The sequence below is a fragment of the Diabrotica virgifera genome, chromosome 3, assembly GCF_917563875.1.
Source record: "Diabrotica virgifera virgifera chromosome 3, PGI_DIABVI_V3a".
Taxonomy (NCBI): domain Eukaryota; kingdom Metazoa; phylum Arthropoda; class Insecta; order Coleoptera; family Chrysomelidae; genus Diabrotica; species Diabrotica virgifera.
This window is the reverse complement of record NC_065445.1, coordinates 192,771,962-192,791,682: the sequence shown is the minus strand read 5'-3', so window position 1 is coordinate 192,791,682 and position 19,721 is coordinate 192,771,962. Positions and strand designations below refer to the sequence as shown.

Genomic DNA, 19,721 nt, shown 5'->3' with positions numbered 1-19,721 from the left:
AAGTTTGCAGGCATTTTAGTCGAAGACGTTGTTCAGGAAGTGCGACTTGACATTTCGAAAAGAGGTTCGCCTTTAGCGCATGATTTTAGAAAATCTGGTATAAATAGATGATTTGTAAATAGACAGCGCAGTTTGACGTAAACATTTCGTGGTGCAGTTGCTAATTTTTTAATTCAAAGTTTGATTATACAAAGAAAGGTTTGTTATTTTCGCAGAAGTAGTGATATATCAAGAGAAAAAAGTTGGTGCAATCGGAAAACAAGGTTCGTAAATAGTTTGTTTTGTCATTATTTTGTATAGAATTCTTGATTTTTTTGAATATTTTTGCTTACATATTTTTAAATATAGGTATATTTTCTATATAAATTGCTAAAAATATTTAGGTTATAGTAGTGGCATAACAAATTATAATCCTCTAAGAATTTTGCCTTCTATTTCTTGAGATCTAAGGGAGCTTATTTCCCCTTCTGATATCAGTATCAGAAATCCCCCAGTATCGCAATCAGAAACAAAGATTTCATATTGTAGTGAAGAGATCTAAGTGAATATGTAACACATCTAGTTGATAAAAAAAAACTGAAACACATGAGTATGATGGCGGTGATAATGATTTAGAGAAAGTTGGGCTAACAATTGTATCTTAAATCACTATAGTCCAAGTAATGAAGCTTAAAATCGGACAAAATCTCGCAATTTTTACAGAATGGATCGATTGGCTTAAAAATTTGAGAATAAGTAGTGGATAGTCCAAGGATTAAAATCTATGTCATGCCGAGAGGCGCTTTTACCATGGGAGTGGTTGCCACCCCATCTCGGGGGTGGAAATTTTTTGTTATACTTTAACACTCCAAAAGTTTTCGTTTTATCAAAACAACTTTACCTAACAAAAATGTACATTTTTGAAAAAATAAACAAAACCAATTTTTTAAATTTTCTTTAGGACCAATAGTAATCGAGCTATACTTTATTATATGTTGGCTCTTCTTCGTTAAATGCTAAATATTGTACTACCAAAGTCAAAAGACGGAAAAACTATGCATTTTTCGAGGAAAACTTGTTGAAACTACTTTAAAGCACTTAAAATATCTATCACCAAAAATAAAAAAAAAGTCTCTACCTCAAAAATTAAGTGACTTATAATGAAAAGAATGTCAGTCCCCATTTTTTTCACCGAAAAATTGATCGCAAGTAACCCTGTAATCACCACCCTAATTAAAATTAGTCATTAACCTTATTTGGTCTTTTTTACTTATGTATTATTAATAGTGTTGTTCTGAAGCTGTTTCTTATATTATTAATAGGTTCTAGAAGTTTGACCTTAGAAGAAGCTTAGAATGATTAGTTTTGAAAAAAAAATGGAGTTAAAAGCGAATAACGAATTTTTGTAGTTTGGAAAAAAATGGCCTCTTCTTCAGAATAGCAAAATTAACATCAGAGATACAAAAAAATGTTTAAATGTGAAATTGTAGCTTATTTAATTACCAAGAACTTGGTTTAAAAAAAAATTTTTATACGGTAAAAATTGAGTGAGCTATTGACAATTAAAACTTGTAATAACATGCAAAAACCACCTTTAACCCTTTCAAAGTCACCTCTTTTTGCGACTGAGGATTTTAAAAAGATTTAATATAAATAGACTTATAGACCTTGTAAAAACCTACAAAATTATATCTTTATCAAACTTTCTAAGATAAAAATAAAAAGCTACGGTTAAAAATCAATATATTTTTTGAAAAAAAAAGGAGAAATCCAATTGAAAGCATAATGATGTAAGTTGAAGGTGTTTTTGGTCATTGGCCTTATTCATTCTTATTTATTTATGTATTATAAATAGATTCTAGAATTTTGACTGGCTTAGAATGATTAGTTTTAAAAAAACTGGAGTTAAAAGCGAATAACGAATTTGTGTAGTTTGGTAAAAAATGCCATTTTCTTCAGAATAGAAAGATTAGCGTCAGAGATACGAAAAAATGTTTCGATATAAAATTGTAGGTTATTTAATTCCCAAGAACTTGGTCTGAAAAAATAATTTCTATGGCAAAAATTGAATGAATCGTAATATCGAAAAACATTGATTTTTTCTATACAAAATAAATAATAGCTCGATTACTATTGGTCTTAAAGAAATTAAAAAAAGCGGTTTTGTTTATTCTTTCAAAAGGTACATTTTCGTTAAATAAACTTGTTTTGATAAAACGAAAACTTTTTGAGTTATTATCAGAAAACTGATTAAAACATTGATTTTTTCGATATAAAACTAACACTTTCGATAGCGAATAAATCGAAAACTATTAATTTTATCAAAAAAATGTATAAAACAGTTTTTGCTTAGAATGAATATTTTTATCAAATTTTACGATCAAAATATAACAAAAAAATTTCACCCCCTAGATGGGGTGTCAACCACCCCCATGGTAAAAACGCCTTTCGGAATCACATAGATTTTGATGCTTGGTCTATCCACTACTTATTCTCAAATTTTCAAGCAAATCGATATATTCTGTAAAAATTGCGAGGTGAAAAGCTTCGGTTCCTGGACTACTATATTTTTACTATTTTTAAATGCTACTAAATAAGGACTGACAATAGTAACAAATAACAAAATATACATTGTTTTTGTCCAAACGTCCTTCTAGAGACGTACTTATTGTCCCTAGAATTTCCAAAGCTGCCTTGTTTGGATATTATTCAAATGGATCATCTTGGTTCAATATCTCCTTCTTTAAGTGCCGTCTCTTAAAGGGAGGTTGGATATCATCATCACTATCTTTACTCTATCTACCGCTGCTGCTCTGGTAAGTTATAGAACTGCATTTACTAGTCCCTTAAAATTTCAACCATAACACTCTCGTTATTCCTACACTCGTTCTTCCTCTTATTTTTCTCTGTTTTATCAGTCTTGGAATTGTTATCGCTATTCCGTCATCACGTGTCCTAGATATTGTAACTTTCTTATTTTGATTGTACTAGATACTGATTGTTTGATATTCTTTGCCATTTCTTTCAATACCTCCGTGTTCGTTTTCTTCTGTGTCCTTGCTATTTAAAGGCAAGCGTCCACAGACCCGCATCGGACGCATTGTACCGTACACAACGGATTTTAGTTTGCCTTGTACAGAAATTTATGTAACTGCGTCTACTGATCCGCATCGTACGGATCGCATTATCGGCAACGCCGAAGGGTTGCTTCGAGAGGCAACTTTTACGATGCGTGCCGATGAATCATACGGAATGCCGATTAGTGGACACACCCCGCGCGGATTTAATATTTATAATTATTTTTAATGTATAACTTTTTGTAGTAATTAGACAAGTAAACTCAGTTTTAACTTTTATTTTATATAGGTATATTCAGAAAAATATCACAGGCCATGATAAGTTGATTATGGTGATTAAAATGTCATACCCATTACTTATTTTTCATGTTTATTGGTCTTTCTCTAAATATTTCGAGTATCTTACTATGAAGATTATTCTCGTTAAAAAAACAACACATTTTTCTAACTGATTATATATTTGAATATAAAGGAGGACACAAAGCTGTTACACATTTATGGAAATGGAAAATAGTAGGCCAAAAACTCCAGTACAACTATGAAAGGAGAACAAAGACTATAGGAGAACAAAAACATAGAGTTGTTAATAATGTTACTAATAGAGGTGTAAAATTGATGCAAGACATCCGATGCGTACGATGCGTGCGATGCGTACGATGCGGGTCTGTGGACGCTTGCTTTTAAGCATCCTTCTGTAGCGTAAAACATCACATTCCAAATAGCTGTAGCTTATTTATGTATTCTTGCATCAGTGTCCAGCTTTCAAGTCCATATTTTAGTATCAAAAGCACGTAACATCTCAGAGTTCTTAGTCTCAGTTCTAATCTAAGGTCTTTTCTTCTAAGGTATTCTAATCTTAAGGCAGATAATTCTTTTCATTTTTACAAACGCATTTCTCATTTCTCACTATTTCTATCCTTACTCTCATTTCTATTGTTTGATCATTATTTCCTAAAATCCAGCTTCCCAGATATTTGTATTTATCAAGACTCTATCAGTGCATTTCCTAAATGTTTAGATTTTGACACCCTATATGTTCTGTTATAGTATCGTGTTTAACTTTTGTTATTTTGGATATATCTTATGACCAAAATGTTCTGATTTCATGACTATACGTTCGGTTATTTACAATAGTGCTGTTGCTAGTTTCCGGTATATCATCTTCTAGCGTAGAACACGATTTAAAATTATAAAAAAAAATCAATTGAGAATTTATTACTCGCATGCTTGATAGAAATCATAGTATATGATAAAATAAGTCTCCTTTAAGTTTATATTTTTGTGATGGAGAAATTAACAGGATTTCGAATTTAAAATAAAATATAGGGTGTTTCATTTAAAAAAACATAAGTTTGGTCTGCCACTGTGTTATCGAACACCCTGTAACATTCTAACTAATTTTGTAATGTGAAGCTCAAAGGTGGCTAAAATTTTTTTTATTAACTTTTATTGCTATCTATTACTATAGCGGAGCTATTGAGCTTTACCCTACTAATCAATCACTCTGTATATTATAAAAATATCCTAGACTTTTCTGATGTGAGTAAAATTCAATTATTTTCAGAATCGTTATAGCGCTTGTTTATGTCGTCATGGTATGGTACATAAATTAATATTTCTTACAGTAATTTCCTGATTAAAACCTAAAAACTATAATTTTGGGTCTCAAAACAAATAAATATCGCATGTAAATAAACAATATCGACCTCAACAGCTTCCTAGTGTATCTATTGCGTATATTAATAATCACTTTTGTTCTATAAATAACTAGATATTGGCGAACATAATAACAGATGAACACGGTAGAACGAACATTAACAGCTGCTGTGAAGCCAGTGTTTGGCTCCTGCAGTAAATACAGAGAATGGCACGTGGTTTTGTTTTTATGGTCTGTGATTACTACTTATTTTTCTTTAGAATGGAAACTTTCTTTGTCTACTTATTGGCCAAATTCATCACTGGGAATTTATAGGTTTTCAAAAAGAAAAGTTTTCTTTAGCTGTTCATACATCTCTCGTCAGCCAGTCTATTTTGAGTGTCTTGTGTCATTTTTTATGTTAAGTGTTTTCTTCTATGGCAGTACAATATCTTTTTTTATAACAGATTGTATTTACATAAAAAAAAGAAAACAAAGAGGCAGATGGCAAAAAGAATGGCTTACAAATAGAAAAAAAAATGTAAATTAATTTTATTGAGTAACTCGCGCTTGAGCTTGTTGATTAGAATAATTCACCCTCACTAATGAAGCTGAGAAGCCATCACTACTCACTCCTCAGGATAAAGAGCGACATTTGGTTACTTAGTTATTGGATTTACATACAAACCTTTTTCCCTGGGCCCGTCTGATTGAAAAAATCTCCGTTATCCCTGAAGCTGAAGCTTATTGCTACTCTTGTAGTTTCCTATAGCAGGGTCTATAATGTTTGTACCCTGTAGAAGTTTGTACAGTTTATTTTTCTTGAGGTGTTCTATATATACCGTGGTTCCAATTGCCCATGCTTTTGTCTTTAGCGGTCCAGCGCCTAGCAATCGTTTAATACATGTTTTACTGTTGTTAGTTTCTTACCTCAGGATTTTCAGTTAAGACCTCCATTGTAAATGCCTATCTTATTTAGGAATTTTCTTACTGATGCATACCTGGTCAGCATTTTTATTACTGTTCACAGATTTTCCCTGTCATATACAGCAGTTTTGCTGTTCTTTTTGAACATGGAGTACCAATGAAGATTTTTCCAGGTGTTTATTTTGGTGTTTCTTCAAATATTGTCCATAACTTTTGCGGATCCAGTCCTCTACGGCCCTACGTACTGCAGCCTTTGGCACTTCCTGAGTCGTAGCATGTTTGATCTGTTATGTCCTTTTTTAGCAAGTTGATCTGCATTCTTTCGTTACCTTCGATGCCCTGATACCCTGGTACCCAGACAAGCCCAACCTTATTCCGGTCTCCAAGTTCATTCAGGATTTTGGTTCAATCAAACACCAGGCTGGACGTTACTTCCTGACACTGACAAATTCCATATATTGACTGTCAGACAATATATGAATCTGCTCTTTTATCGCATAAATCTCCGCTTAAAAACCAGTCCACTTCCTCTGTAAGGAAGAATTTTTAAGAATTATTGGATTTTTGGAGTACATATATTCCTGCCCTCACACCTTCTCTAGTCTTGGATCCTGTTGTATACCAGATCTTACAATCTTGTTTGTGGAACTCCTTATTTCTCTATACATTTCTATCTGAAATAGAAACCTGTATGAGTTCTTAAAAGTGTATCGTTTGTCATGTGGTCCAGTTCCAGATTAAATAAATCCTTTATTCCATTTCTTGTGATACTCATGTGCCCTGGCCCTCCACTGCGAAGTTTCAGTTATTATTTTTTTTATAGGTTTCCAATTCTACCTCGCCTTGTATTATCAAATACAATGGAGACAGGCCTAGTAGAGCCTCCATAACTGCTTTTGCAGTAGTACGCATGGCACCAGTTTTCTTTATACACTATTCCTGATCTCTATGAATTTCCATAGGCATTCATGAGCCCCATATTTCTCTATAAATTTAATCACGAATAGCCCGATACAGTCCTGTCGCCAGGCGGGGTACAACGGCCTCCTTAATTCAGATGGACTTACCCAAGTTTTTTATGTATTTTGACCCATAGAACACGAATTTTTTGGGTAACAGTTGATCCGGATGTCGATAAGATTGTTATAAACAAAGAACTTGAGGAATTACATAACAGCGATTTTTCGCAAAACAATACATTTTTTTGTATTTCTTGGGTGATTCTCAGCAAAAAATGTTCTTACAACTTTTTTCGTAGGATTCATAGTTTTCGAGATAAACGCGGTTGAACTTTCAAAAAATCGAAAAAGTGCAATTTTTGAACCCGAGTAACTTTTGATTAAAAAACAAAATAGAAATTCTGCTTACTGCATTTGAAAGTTCAAGTCAAGTTCTATCGGTTTTGATTATTTGCATTGCTAAAAAATAATTTTGTTATTGTTAAACAAAGCTATAAACACATAGTGTTTCCCGTGCCCAATGCATGCGTTTTAATGTACGTAATCTACGTAGAAATTGTCTGTATGCGCACCTACTCGTTCGATTTATAATGAGAAATGTATTGAAAACATTATTCAAGCACTATCTGTTTATAGCTTTGTTTAACAATAAAAAAAAAATTTGGCAATGAAAATAATCAAAACCGATAGAATTTGACTTGAACTTTCAAATGCGGTAAGCAGAATTGCTATTTTATTTTTCAATCAAAAGTCATTTGGGTTCAAAAATTGCAATTTTTCGATTTTTGGAAAGTTCAACCGCGTTTATGTCGAAAACTATGCATCCTACGAAAAAACTTGTAAAAACATTTTTTGCTTAGAATGACCCAAAAAATACAAAAAAATGTTTTGTTTTACGAAAAAGCGCTGTAATGTGATTCCTCAAGTTCTTTGTTTATAACAATCTTATCGACATCCGGATCAACTGTTACCCAAAAAATTCGTGTTCTACGGGTCAACATACATAAAAAAACTTGGGTAAGTCCATCTGAATTAAGGAAGCCGTTGTACTCCCACTGGCGACAGGACAATAGCCTGACTTAATTTTGTTTATGCACTGTGAACACTGTATCGTTTTTTATTTATCAAGATACTAATGAAGACCTGTTGTGATTTGAACTAGTGGTATCATAAAGATTGGCTCGATAGCTCAGCTCCATGGATTGTGGATTATTTATTTGTAAATCAAACTACATAAGTCGCTTTATTCCATGAATGTACCCGAGTTTCTCCACCACAAGACGGTGAGATGGTGGCTTGGTGTATGGGGAACTTAATAGATTTCAGTAGCTACTAAAATTTCTGTTGTTATGTTAGGTTATGTGTCATTTAATGGCTATAGCTCTGCGCTATACATGATATACGCCTGATCATATATTAAGTACTCCATTAAATAATGATATGGCGTTCATTGCTGGTATATTTTTAATTGCTTTCAATATCCTATAATGTGGCAACTTCATTCCTACATAATTTTATTGTAGTCTGTGTAGTATTTTATCATCTGTCAATTATTTAGCTCTTAGTCTGTCTGTTGTCTCTCTATTCACATGTATTAGTTTTTTAAGAATTACGTTTAATCCACAGTTGTCATAGTATACACTTGTTCGATGAAAGTTTTGAATAGGTAATGTTAAATATATCAGGAAGATTTGTAGGTACTTAGAATGCAGGGTAAAAGTCCTTCGGAAATTCGTCCTAAGGTATTACATCATAAATTCAAGGGGCACAGTAGTAATCATGCGCGTACAAAAATGATGAAATATTCAGATGGTGTAAATGTCGTAGATAGCACACAACAACTAATTAAATGTTAAAGTCATTCTCCGACAAGGTGTACCTCTTTTTTATTATATTATAGTGGAGTTAATATAGTTGTTTGTAAACATATTCTTCTTCTTCAAGTGCCATCTCCGCGACGAACATCGGCAATCATCATAGCTATTAGGTCTTTAGAGACGGCTACTCTTGAAAAGTTCATTAATATGATGTACATCCGTAACATTCTCTCAGGTTGCACAGCCACGATTTTCTAAGTCTCCCTATGCTTCTTTTTCCTTGAATTTTTCGCTGCATAATCAAATGGAGCCAGTTGTACCTACCTCTCTCCACATGTAATATGTCCCAGATATTCTTATTTTCTTGTTTTGATTGTATTTAATATTTCCATTTTTTATTCATCTTTCTCAGAACCTCTTTGTTTGTTACGTGTTCTGTCTACGATATTTTCAAAATTTTCTACACACTGACAGCTCAAATAATTCCAGTTCTTTCATTGATGCTGCATTCAAGCTCCAAGCTTCCACTCCATAAAACAAAGACGAGAAAACGTAGCACCTAGTGAACCTAACTGTTAGCTCCAACTTCAAATCTCTTGTGCATAGCCCTCTTCTTATTTAGTTAAAATTTGCTGTAGCCTTTTCTATTCTGCCTTTGAACATATTACGTAGTTTACATCAATTAGGTACACTTGTACTAATTGATATCTTAGCAACTTCAATATTGTACAAAAAAACGTGATTTTTGAGTAAGGTAAAGATTATATACCTGACAAAAATAGCAATGTCGTGTTCTAAAGCTAAGGTAAAACGCACAGTTCATTATCCCCAACAACCTTTTGGCAAGAAACAACGCAGATATAAATGTAAAAACATCGCAAATTTTACGGCCAAGCGACCTTGAAGTTATAAATTCAGATTCGGCTTTTCCAACCTGACTTCTAGACCAAATAAATATTTTTGATCCATCACCCGTACTCCAGCTGACTTTCAGCCAATGGGATTTTGTTTATTTTTAAAAAGAAAAACTTAAACTTGAACTCGTTGACGTCGGATTTTTTATTAACTGGAACTGGCACTTATTTAAAATTTTCGCGAGAAACAACTGGCGTTTTCAAGACTGGTGTTACTGGAAAATCACCACTATATTTATTATATCTTGTAGGTTTATATTTTGTTCTGTTTTTTGAAAATAACAGTCTAAAAATATTTTAATTATAAAACTTTATTTGTGTTCAACATTCAGCGCTACACATCGCTTCTTATAAATTACAATCGGGAAATCCTTAGGAAAGTGTTCAATTTTCACATGTCAAAAATATTATTATATTTTTTACTGTGTTAAATTTCTAATTACACCCCTTAACTTTAAAAAAGTACCAGGCCAATCCTATCCTGTCCAGCACCAACTAGTTCATCCCCTCCTAATGCCATCCCTTCCAATAGACAATATTTAGACAATTTGCGATTGAGAAAAATTCTCTTCTCCTACACCCGTCGAAGGGTGAGGTTCTATCTCGTACCTCTCGCCACACGTGAAGTTGCAACCTTTTTTCTCTACGACCTTTCGAAAGGGTCATCTCGGGTACCGCTCTTCTTTTGAGCTGGAACGATCAATCAAAAGTCGTGCACGAACGGTTAATTCGGGAGTGACGCCATACACTATTTCGCAACAATCAAAACGTGAGGCACGTGGAACGGGAATAGTCAACTCGTGTGTGACCGGCTTCAGTGTTCGGGACAAGGTCTCACAGCTTGGTAAGACTCTTTATCTACATATCAATATTGTCTATATAAAACCTTTATACTCCTACTTAAACCAGTAAACTAGAAATCCCAACTACAGTCCACAATCGGGTCTACCCCAAAATACCGACAGCCAAAATCCCGACAGCCAAAATCCCGACAGGCGCAATCCCGACGGCCAAAATCCCGATACGCCAGAATCCCGACAGGCCAAAATCCCGACAGGCCAGAATCCCGACAGGTTTGATAAGTTTCTTTTTAACATATAATTACATTTATTTCTTGTTTTTTTTTGTTTATGGCCATCCGTTTTTTATTTTTTGTTATTAAACAAAAGTATTTTGTATTAAAAATATTAAACAAAAGTCGGAATTTTTACTTATGCGAGGATTGTGGCATGTCGGGATTTTGGCCTGTCGGGATTCTGGCGTGTAGGGATTCTGGCGTGTCGGTGTTTTGGCCGTCGGGTTTTTTTTCTGTCGGGATTTTGAGCGGCCCGTCCACAATCATACCCTCTGAGAGTATATTCACACTCTCACATATGTACAAGTTATCGTACAATTTGATCATTATTTTTTTGTGTATGTACCTATTACTTCTTAAGCCACCCAATTGTGGATGAAGATATATCGAACCATATTATGTGATAAATCCCATAAATATACGCTTGTTCAATTTAAACAAATCTTTGGTCAGGTTATCCTTGGAAACAATTGTAATCGCTCAACTGACGCATGACGTTCTGAAATGTTAGTTATGTTTATAAATGTCACATTGATCAGTTCCTACCGTTATTTGTATTTGGCTGCGATTTAAGGATTGTGGATTCAAAATGGGGTCTGTTGTTAAAAATCCGTCCAAATATAATCAGCTTGTGGTCATTTAAAGTTTAACACTCTGTGGGTAAGGTCATGTTAACATTATTCTTGAACCACGACAGGCGTAACCAGGGGGGGGGTTTTGGGGGTTATAACCCCCCCACCCATTGGGATGTACTTTGAGCTGTATACGCTTAACACCATAGCCCTCAGAGACCTTCCAGTAGTTGTAACCCCCCCTTTCAGGTAGTTGTAACCCCCCCTTAGGATCATCCTGGTTACGCCTATGAACCCCGAAGGACCTTTTCTCATATAGTTTACAGAACCTAGAGTGCATATCAACGAAAACTTGTATACTGAAACTTTAACAGGTTAGCTACCAATGATACTGTGATAATTCTGCGTTGTGATACCATGTATATCATCAGTAATCAGCTTTCTTGGTTTGTTTCTGGACACTGTGTATCATAGAAAAAAGTGTTGTGTGACTGGGTAGAATGCGATCTTACTCTTCCAAAAATATGTCACGGATTTCAGCACCTGGTTAATTGGAAGGATACTACAAATCTGGCCTCCACATAAGTAGTCTGTAGCTTCGACATGATAGGTGTGAAATTTTAAACGTTCTTGTTGTTGATTGGATAGGAAGAGTGGCGTAATCTAGCCTCCATGCTAGGTACATTATAGCCTCCATAGGGTACTTCCAATATTTAATATTTTATTCAAGTGGACAATAAAGGTACAACACAAACAACTTTTGTTTCTTAATTATTTATTTATACAATAATTAAATGTGACATTTTACATAGAAATATGAGAATTTAATTTGGATTAAATATATGTTTACTTGTTGAATTTTTCCACCGTCTGCACACAACACCTGATCGGAGCCATTAGACCTAACAACAAAACGCGAAATAAAATGTGTATTTTAAAACTGTTGGATAAACAGTACCTACAATCAGAAAATCTCTACCTTACAATCAGAAAAACTTACCTTTAAAATAAAAAAGTACTCGATTACTAAATAACAAAAATATCAAAAAACACGACTAAATATCAGCTTTTTATGGTGACACAAACACATGAAACACATAACCGACCATATAATGGGTCTATTGAATAAAAATAAGTATTTGCTTTTACTTCTTCGTATTTAAATATTTACTTAATAGTAATTGAACAAAGCATTAAAGAAATGACTTTATTCAATTACTATTAAGTAAATGCTTAAATACTTATAAGTAAAAGCAAATACTTCTTTTTATTCAATAGACCCATTGACTGAGCACTGAACACAGACACGCGAGTTAGCGAGATCAAATACTATTGGCGACAGTGTTCCCAGATGACTTTTTTGAGGATCAGGAGGTGTCGCCACGAACGATCAGGAGATTTCAGGAGACTCGCTCGCCTCAAAAATTGGTAGAATTCTGTAGTTTCAGTCTTTACGTTTATAGATTGGCAACTAGATGTCGCCACGAAAAATCAGTAGAATCAGTTGGTGGAGTATTTTTACGTTTATAGGTAGGCATGCAACTCTATAAAATCTGTAAGGGACGGCTGTGGCAACGCTATATGGCGGCTAAAGCATAAAAATAAAAAAAATAAAATAGGATAAAATTCTGAAAAATTAAAACTCCATACAAAACCGTTCTTGAATCGTTACGCGCATGCGCAATGACGAGTAATGCTGCGCAGTAACACATTTTTCGTTACTGCGCATCCTCGTAATCATTCAAGAACGGTTTTGTATCGAGTTGGAACAAAACCAGATGATTTTCAGAATTTCATCACTTCATCAGGAGGTTTAAGGACGCCATCAGTAGATCAGTAGGCGAGGGTCGCCATCAGTAGGTCTCCTGAAATTTCAGGAGGTCTGAGAACACTGATTGGCGAGATAGCGCAGGATTCGTCAAAAGTCATGTTCCACCAATCACGATGCCGACATCAGCGCCTCTGACAAATTGGAAAGAAAATAAATACGATTACATTTTTTTTATTAGAGTGCGCGGGGCATGCTCTATATCACAAGTGACAGCATGCAGAGTATAGTTTAAATGGCCATTAACATTTTTGGTATATAAAATCGGACAAACAGAGTATGCCGGTGGGATGTAAGTGAACCTAATAGCATGTCAGACAAGTGGGAATCACGGGTTATTCATCTTAGTTAAGTTACAAAATTAATAAGAAAATAACAAGATCTAACGAAAAAAGTTCCTGTTATTAAAACAATATCGCAATGCTTGCTGAATATTTTATTATAAAGAGTTACAGAAAAAGAAAAGATATATTTTGACAGATAAAAATATTATCTTAGTCTTTTTTGAAATAATCGAAACTCGAAATAATTGACATTCATGTTGTGATTCTATGGTAAATAAAGATGTTGATAGTCAGGTGCAGTGCCTTTAAGTCTTTAATTAATTAGATGTATAATAAATACTACTCCATCTGACTATGTTTTACCCTATTTATCTGGTCTTCGAACTATTTATACAAACAATAACAATGTATCAACCTGCCCCAAGGCATGTTGCAATACTACGTACAATAATAGTATAGTATGCAACGAACATTTAATGATTAGGGGAGTGCATATAGATTTTGACTTCGGAAAAAATCAAACAAGATAAAACTTTTTGTAATTTCATTAAGAAATGTTTAATAAACAACATATCAAAAACTTCTACTCGAGAATTGGGTGCTTCACTTTTTATTAAACAAATGAACTACGAAGTTTGATGTTTTTTTAAATAACTCCGAAAATATAAATTTTAGAACAAAACTGACTTGACCATTGAAAAATTCAGAAAATTTTACAAAAAAAAAACCTTATATAAAGAATTTTCTCAAAATTAAATCTGTTTCTTCTATAATTTTTTATTTATAACGCTAAAGTCACCCTTCTCACAAACATTGGCTCACTGTAAACTAGCGTACGGCGAAGTGCACGGTTGAGTTATTTTAATGTAATTCTTTAACTAATGGATCAAATAAAATTTTACAAATTGAACCTAAAAGAAGAATAATTAAGCTATCTTATAGTTATCATAAAAAGAAATAAAATGTATAGGCATAAGTACAGTGGGGGAGAAAATTGAGCCTTACATGAATTTTCTTTAAAAATTATTTAAAAATGTGTAACTAATACAATTCTGCTTATAAAACCCTCAATTTTGCACAACTTACCTTTCAAGCATCGTACTAAATGATGTTTCATTCAAAAAAAATCTCAAAAATTTAATTCAAATGATATGAGGTCTTAAAAATGTAATTTTTGAAATCTTCGTAGTTTTATAGAATTACCACCATTTTAAGACGGTATTACTCAAGTTTTAACAGATCTATTAACGTTTTATAAGTGTTTTTTTAAAGCTTAGGATATAGTCTTTAAAATGCACTGAATTATTTTACTTTAGAAATGAAATAGACTATTTCTTTTTGAGAAAATTAAGAAAGATAACAAAAATGTAATACAAAAACCGAAAATTACCAGCTAAAAACTAAACAGTTTATATAGAGTAATCAAAACTTTTTTCTGTAAAACTTACCCAAAATACATTTAATAATAAACTTCAACAATAATAAATGTTGAGCAAAAAAATTTTTTTTAGCTCTTATACAGTATGTCTGCGTAACTTGGAACCTATTGATAACTTTTTTATTATCAGTTTTACGAAAAAAAGTTATTCTCTATAAAATACTCTGCATCGTATATAATCTAAGATGCAATCATCAAATATCAAATTTAATGAATTTTATACGAGGTATGTCAAAAAATATGAATTTCACTCAAGAGTACAGTATCTTTAAATTTCAGAATATCAAAAATTGTTATTAAGAAACGTTGTTTGGAATTAAAAAATTTTGTTTGAGTGTTCAATTACATCCTTCTAATTAAAATATTGTGAATAATAAAGTCATTAACTCTTAAGATAATTTCATATTTTTTACATACCTCGTATAAAATTTAAAAAATTGAATATCTGATGGTTGTGTCTTAGATTTTAGACCAGGTAGAGAATTTTATGAAGAACAACTTTTTTTCGTAAAAGTGATAATAAAATAGTTATCATAATTGTAATAAAAATGATGATGAGTATCCGTAATTTGAGAAAAAATTGAAAATTTTTTTCGATTAGAATAATGTAATTGTATATTTAAACATAGTTTTTAATTTCAAACAACTTTTTATAATAGCATTTTTTGATATTCTGAAATATAAAGGTACTTAACTCTTTAACGAAATTTATATTTTTGACATAACTCGTATAAAATTGATAAAATTTGATATCTGATTGTTGAGTTTTAGATTTTTAACTATCCAGAGCATTTTATGAAGAATAACTTTTTTTCGTAAAATTGATAATAAAAAAGTTTTCCATGTGGTTCCTAGCTACGCAGACATACTGTATAAGAGCTTCTGTATAAGAATTTTCAAATTGAAATGCCATATTCGGATTCAGCATAATCAAAAACAAAATAGAAACATATTTGATCAAAGTAAAATAATGAATTTAACGATATTTTTAAAATTATTAATACAAAGCAATTGTTATTGTCAAATCAAATCAAATCAAATAATTTATTCAACCACTTAGTTATTATACAATATACACATAACAGACCTAATTAATATACTTATACTGACTGATTCATCCGGAGGCAGACCTAGACACAAGGCATCTGTTTGTCGGATACCTCCCACTGATGTCAGTCAATATAATATACAATGTACATATTATAATTTATTAAATACACTGTCTATAATATGTATAAATTAAAGTAAAATATAAATCAAAACATTCAATAACAATAGCAAATCGATACATTTCTTTTTAGATTTTAACTGTTTATGTGATTTAGTTTTTTTTTTATTAGATGATTATTAGATGATTAGATGAAAGAGTAAAAAAGGAGAAAATACGAATTGGTTGTGCAAATCAAATTCAAACATTTTCAAATATTTTAAACATTTCCGGGTTACTGATAATTAAACTCTTTACTTCTTTACTAAATTTATGTCTTATATTAATTTCTTTTAAATGCGTTGGTAACATATTAAATAGTTTAGGACCATAATAGGAAAATGATCTCTGCGTCACAGTTTTTTTAAATAAATTAGTATTTAGATGTAGATTAGTAGCTGCTCTAGTAATTGAAGTTTTTTTATTGTTTTTTACTTTTGAAAATTGGGTCCTTAGGAGACATTGGTGTATATAAATTTGACGTATTTTGAATAATTTTGTTTCTTGGTAGAGTAGAGATGTTGAGTGTAATCTAGGTTTTTTAAATATTATTCTAAGTAAAATATTTTGTGTAGTTTGCAAATTTTTTAATTAGTAGAGAATGCACCACCCCAAATAGTTATACAATATCTTAGAACTGATTCAACTAATGAATTATACATCATAATAAGATTGGACTTAGATAGGATGAACCTTACTTTATAAAATTTATGTATTAAAGCTCTTATACGTTTAGAGACATAGGTAATATGATGTGACCACCTTGTGTGATGATCAATCATAACACCCAAATATTTTATTACAGGGGTTTGTTCTAGTATGGGGCAATCACATATATTATCTTTACATCTGGGATTATGCAGTCTAATCTTTAAAGATGGTTGGTCCGTAACTGTTGGGGAAAATGTTACATATTTTGTTTTCTCGACATTTAAAGTTAAAAGATTATGATTTAGCCAAATTCTAATATTTTTAAGACAAACCTCTGTCGCAAAATGCACTTCTTCCCAAGTATTTCCTGTAATTATGAGTGCAGTATCATCTGCGTAACATACCAACTGTCCCTCAAAATTCTGGATTGTTGCAATACTATTTATGTATACGAGAAATAAAATAGGTCCTAACACCGTTCCTTGTGGTATCCCCATCTGAACATTAATATTAGTGCTTATTTTGTCACCGATTTTAGTTTGCTGCGTTCTGTTTGTTAAATAATTTTTAAAAAGGTCTAATGCAATACCCCGAATACCATAATTATTCAATTTACCTAACAGTTTGGCATGAGATACCGTGTCAAAGGCTTTAGCCAAATCCAGAAAGACTGCTAGGCATTTTTTAGAATTATCGAGAGCTTTAATTATTGTTTCAACTAGATTCAATGCGGCATCTTCTGTACAGGATTTTTTTCTGAAACCGTATTGAATTTTAGAAAGAACATTATGCTGATCCAGAAAGCTAACCAATCTATTTGTTAATACTTTTTCAAATAATTTAGCAAAGTTATTTATTACAGATATCGGTCGATAATTAGTTAGTTTATTTCTAGAACCGCTTTTGAAAATGGGAGAAACTATAGATTGCTTCCATTGCGTAGGTATTTGTCCTGTTGAGAGACTGAGATTTATTATATGGGTTAATGGGCCCAATATATTAAGATGAATATATTTTATTAATTTGCTACTAATCTTATCGGGACCAGGAGAACAATTATTCTTTAAATTAGATATCAAAATAGTTATTTCGGCCTGCGTTACCGGTTTTAAGAAAATAGACGATTCTATATAAACATCTCTCAACAAATTATCAGGTAAATTTGAATTTTCTATTTTATTTGCCATTTTCATTCCTAAGTTTATAAAAAAATTATTAAACACATTTGCCTTATCTGTATTATTTTTAACGCAGTCCCCATTTTCATTAACAATATCAATATTAGAAATATCTAGTGTATTTTTACTTCCTGCAACCTCATTAATAATATTCCATAATTTTTTAGTATTCCCATGAGTACCGTATAATTTTTGTTTATAGTAATCATTTTTCTGTTTTTTTATTAACACATTAAGTTTATTTCTATATTCCTTATACTGTGCTTCTAGAATGGGTGTAGGCGTTTTATTTAGTTGTTTTTTGAGGATATGACGTTTATGAATGGATGTTATTATTGCCGTAGATATCCATGATTGTAATTTTTTGTATTTGTTATTTTTGTTGACAACAATTTTAGTGAAAGAGTTTGTAATTGTGTTTATTTTATTAATGAAATTGTTGTAAGAAATTTGAACATTATTATTATTAATTACTTCAGACCATGATTCATTTTTTAAATAATTATTTATTTTTTTAAAGTCAATTTTTTTGTTGTAATTTTTTTCTTTATGTTCTGTATTTATACTGTCACAGCTTTTAAAGGATATCAAAACAAATGGCGAAAAATGATCTGTCATATCGGTTTGAAAAACTACCGAATCTATATCAATTTTACTTTCTATATTATTAGTTTTCCTAATAAATATATGATCTATTGTTGTCTTAGAATCAGAAGTAACTCTTGTAGGTTTATTTATATAAGAGATGAAACCATATGTATTTAATATGTTTAGATACCTAGTTGTATCGGGTGTATAGGATTTTAACAAGTCGATATTTATATCACCTACATAAACTTCAAGATGTTGCATATCCAACTGCTGCAGATATTGTTCCAGATCGTTTAAGAATATTTGAGTATTTGTTGCAGGTGGTTGATAATAGGCAGTTATCCCAACTGAATAATAAGTATTTAAATGTTTCGTTAAAAATTTCACGCGGAGAAATTTACTATCATTTATCTCTATAGTACTAATTGTAGATGATATACTATCTTTTATATAAATCACCGTACCATCGCATTTATTTATACACGATTCATTATAATATATTCCGTAATTCGGAATATGAAAATCATTTATATTTACCTCCCTAGTTTCGGATAAAATAATTATGTCCAAAAGATCCTTACCTGATTCTAAATATATGAGCAGTTCATCAAAATGCTTTTGTAAACTTCGAATATTAAAGTGAATCACACCAATTCCATTCTCCCATTTTACCCTCTCCAGTTCAAGTAAGTAATCTTGAAAATTATTATATTCTTTTGTATCGATTTCCTGACTATTATCTAAAATTTCTAGATATTCAAGCATTTAGTCATAAATTGTACCTGATATCCCAAAATTTAATCAATCGTTTATTAAAGTGAAATAGAAAAATGGTATCGAAAACAAAAATTTAAAGCCTTAAAACCTAGAGAGCATTAGCAATAATACAATTGATAAAACACATATTATTTACAAATTATAATGAGTTCTGTATTCATCAAAGTCTTTAGAATTTTTTATTATTTTTACGTTACCGTTTCGACAGACGTAGATTTTACCATTGTCAGTCCACACATTTTTTAAACCCACAAGACTGGTTAGCTGATTTACCAATTCCAATTTTAAGTTAGTGAGATCTTCCTTAATAACTACCCCAGTACCCTTTAGTAGCTTCTTCTTAGCGTAGACTGTTTGCTTATTCTCGATTGTATTTAATTTAAGATACACAGCCCTAGCTTTATCCTTGTTTTGTTTACCAATTCGATAACATAAGTTAATATCTTCATATTTTAAATTTAAACCCATTTTAGAATTTATTAGGTTAATTATTTCGTTTCTGGTGTCTTCTTTCTCCTTTTCCTTTAGATTAAAAATTCGTAGACACATGCGCCGGTTCCCTTGATCTAGTCGATCAAATTTCTCGTTCAATTCTTCTATTTTGCGCTCCAAGTTTGTTTTAGTGGAGTTAATATCCACTTTAAGTGACGCCACTGTTTCTTCTAAATTACCTAGACGGGTTTCAATGGTATTTATAATGGCTACGGCGACATTATCAGTAAGACTTTTTATAATATCTTTATTTTGGAGACTTTTTATAATGGCTTGACTTACAGCATTTTCAATAGCTTCTTTTACTTCTCTTGTAATA

At 31.8% G+C, this 19,721-nt stretch overlaps 1 protein-coding gene across 2 annotated transcripts in view; it reads left to right on the top strand.

Annotated features, from left to right (window-relative positions):
- LOC114330331 (serine/threonine-protein phosphatase 6 regulatory ankyrin repeat subunit C-like) overlaps positions 1–19,721 on the top strand; it is a 67,889-nt gene continuing 48,168 nt past the window's right edge. The window contains exon 1 of one of the 2 annotated variants that reach the window (XM_028279653.2): positions 1–263. The gene's annotated coding sequence lies outside the window, so the exon portion shown is untranslated. Of the gene's footprint in view, positions 264–10,132; positions 10,154–19,721 lie in introns of those variants that run through there. The other variant, XM_028279654.2, reaches the window with a different exon arrangement.